The 3,774-nt window shown below is 35.3% G+C and overlaps 1 pseudogene; it reads right to left on the bottom strand.

The window, feature by feature from the left end:
* Window positions 1-220: 220 nt before the first annotated feature.
* LOC111998474 (serine/threonine-protein kinase AFC2-like) lies at window positions 221-3,537 on the bottom strand (annotated as a pseudogene).
* Between the last annotated feature and the right edge of the window lie 237 nt (window positions 3,538-3,774).

The raw sequence follows: 3,774 nt of genomic DNA on the forward strand, positions 1-3,774 counted from the left end.
TAACCCAATAAAAATGAGAGAAAATAAAATCTTTTCTACCCTCCCACTTTTCCACTCTCTCACAATTTTCTATCCTCTCAGTCTTCCACCTCCAACCAAACAAACCCTTTCTTAGCTTAATGGGTAGTGAAGGAGCTTCACAGATAAATAGCGTTTTGCTCAATGATAAAACCCAGTTTAAATAAATGTGTAAACTTAGAATTTTGAGACCATTAGAGAAAAAAATAAACCATCATTGCAAAGAGTTGTTAACATTTGAGTAATTTGCCTGGTATTACATTTGGAATCTTGTTAGCTGGATCGAGATTACATACATGAAAAGATGAAAAGATCAAATTGACAAAGAAAAAAAAATGGTCAACAGGCAGGAAAAGAGCCGATGTGCACTTTGACAAGTGAGCTCTTCTCCAGTCAGCTTTTCTTCTGCATCCTTCAGTTGAGTAGAGATATTTAGAAGCCATTTGTGAAGCAGAAGGCCCTGTAATGGCATTCAGATAGACCATTTCACTATACTAGTCAGCTCGATCATCATCTCCTCAGATGATCCCTAGAAAAGAAGGGATATCTAGGGGCTTCCCGAGCTTTCAACCTGTCTAACGGATCATATCTAAGCAATCCCTGCAATAGATGAATGAGATCCCCAGCTGAATGATCAACATGCTCCATTATCAGGTTCTGCAAGAATCAGAGATATATATTAGCTTAATTAGTTTCCAACAAGACAATAGTGAAATCTGTTAACAAGATAAACACAAACAATGAACTTTATGGAGAGTATTCTCCATCAATACCAACCTGAAGACGAGGGAGCTTCGTTACAGCTTTAATACTCTCTCGAGGTAGCACCATCTGGCCAATCCAATCTACCCCTCCTAACATACTTCTCCGCATGTCGGCTAAAAAGACCAACAGCAAATCAGAACATTAACCTTTGAATATACTTCCGAAAACAATAATCACTATGTTGCTAATCACACTATCACTTACTCTACTCTCTTCAACATGTGCTGGGGCAATGGGCCAAGCACCCTCTCCATCTTTGCCAGGTGCTCCAGATTCTCATGAGTTTGAAACAATGCCTCACCCTATTTCATACATCAAATGGAATCAAAAACCCAATTTTAATATTTCACAACCATATTGACATTACTACAAAAGATTAGCAAATATACCGTGCATAATTCCACCAAGATGCATCCAACACTCCATACATCACAGGGATAACTCCATCCAAGTCCTGTAAAATTGTTGGAAGAGTTCAACTCATCTGCCATGACATGGAATTAACAAAACAAAATTAGTGGGGAAGAAACCATACCTAGAATCACCTCAGGTGCACGGTAATGTCGTGTGGATGCAATATAGGTCTGCTCTTGACGTTCATAGGTTGTACTACCAAAATCAATCACCTTGATGGCACCTGACTTTGGCACTCTTTTAAAGTATGAACCATCCTTTGGTGATCGAGAAGAATTCTGCATGTAGCACGACATTTAAAGAGTTTAACCAAGGAGCATATCAATACACAACAAACAATAGAGCACAGTATCCAAAAAGAGCATGCCACAATGCATACAACAAATACTGAAAGGCATATTCTGGCAAAGCAGCATATGCCTTATACTACACCTGGTGCAAAAAGTCTTTGAAAGAGACCAAATGAGAACAGTAGTACCTTATAGTCCTTGTAATCAGGAACTTTAACATAATCTGATGATACTAAAAGGATATTCTCTGGCTTCAAGTCAGTATGAATCAAACGTAACTCATGCATAACCGCAAAAGCAATTGACAGGAATATCATCAGAGAACAGAGCCAAAAGATAAATAAAACACAAGCCAATTCAACGAAATGACGATAAACATAGAGGATGTTACTGCCACCTTTTAACATATTTTAATGAATGAAAACAGTATAAATATAGAGGAGATTATCTATATTACAGAGTTTAATCTAATATTAATCAATAAATCTCAACATTTAGCCATAGCACAAGCCAGAAAAAACATATGAAAGACGAATAAAAAAAACTAGCTTAGGTAATTACTACACACATGCAACACATTCCAACAGTTGTCTGCCAATCTCACGGACAAGATCAATGGGAAATGAGCGATAATTGTTTTTCCGTAGAAAATCGTATAAAGTTGGTCCAAGCTTCTCAAACACTGTTAAAATCATTTGAATTCACCCAAAAGTCTTAACCCCCAAATTATTTGCTGAATTGGGGAAATTAATCCATCACAAAATTAATCAAATACTTACAATACAGAAACGGTTACGATAGTCAAACCAGTTCCGTATTTGAACACAACTGCAAGGAATAAACGATTTTAACAATTGCCACAGGGCTTAGGAAAGTAACTAAAGAGTGCCATTAAGGGTAGTAAGCTGTAACACTGTAAAATTTGTAAAACAAGAATCAAATTACTCACCGATTGCCACCTTTATCATGTTTACCAAGTTGTTGCAGCATTTCAATTTCTATCATAGCTGCTTCACGATACTTCTTGATTCCACGGACTATTTTGATGGCAACCATTTCTTTCCTTTCTCTATCCCAGCACTCCAAAACCTGACCAAAGGTACCTTCACCCATTTTGCTGTGGATTTTATCTGCAAGCATCAATACACACATAATAAATCAGAAACAAGATAAGTGCTTGAGTTAATTTGGGATCACCAACATAAACCCACAACCATTGGATTACTCTTATCCTGCATACTAGCTTTAAATCTAGAACAATTATTACTTCAGACCAAAAGTCAAAAGCACTAACTGTGTGAAATCAAATACTTCTATGAAATGTAAGACTTTCACCAGGAAAAAAATATAGATTAGCAGTTTTAATGGCAAAATTCAGACAGATAACGAACATAAAAGTTTCTGATGATGGTAAAGTGAAATTACAGCGAGAAGTTAAATTTTCTCCAAGCTCAAACATGTAATGCCCATCTTTGTCATCATCTCGCCTTGGGGGGGGAACCATTTCGAGCCACTCCCTTTTCATAAAGAGAAGAATTAGTGGTAAGGTCTGAGGGTGCTATTGAAGGTGCAAAGCTTGTCAGACTCCCAACCTCTTGTCCACAAAACATTCATACCTGAGCCTACACACAGCCATCCATTCATGTACCGCTCAAATGATTAATTTAAAATTCCGGCCCCCTTCGCTTTACCTAATCACACCAAAAATAATATCATTTAAAGATGAAACCCACCAAATCAAATTAATAAAGCAACCACACACACATGAAAAACACCCTTCTCATGCATAATTATGAGCAAATCAAAAAGAGATCAATTTAGCTCAATTAATTCTAAATCAGAAAATTTCAACACAATTTTTCCCCAGTAATTATGAATTAAGACAAGGTAATTGTTTCTTCAACAGAATAGCAGCAGTTAAAGATTCCAACTTCAAAAATTCAATATATCTTTGAATAAAAAAATCACCTTTCTTGACAAATAAATTAAACAGATCTTAAAGCAAAATAACCCAACACCCAATCCTCAAGGATGTAAATATCAGATCAAATTTTAAATATATCTAACCCAAAAACCAAATTATAAAAATAAAATAATAAAATAAAATAAAATAAAAAAGACCACGTACATGTACATACACACATAGATCCACAGCTAGATTGATTATTTAATTTATTTTTTTCCAAATAAATCAAATTTATACACAACAAAAAATCAAAAATATAAGATCTTAAATTTAAATAAATAAATAAATAATCCATACATAATGAATTCAAGGAATTTCCCA

Source organism: Quercus suber, unplaced genomic scaffold (assembly GCF_002906115.3).
Source record: "Quercus suber isolate HL8 unplaced genomic scaffold, Cork oak 2.0 scaffold_89, whole genome shotgun sequence".
NCBI lineage: Eukaryota > Viridiplantae > Streptophyta > Magnoliopsida > Fagales > Fagaceae > Quercus > Quercus suber.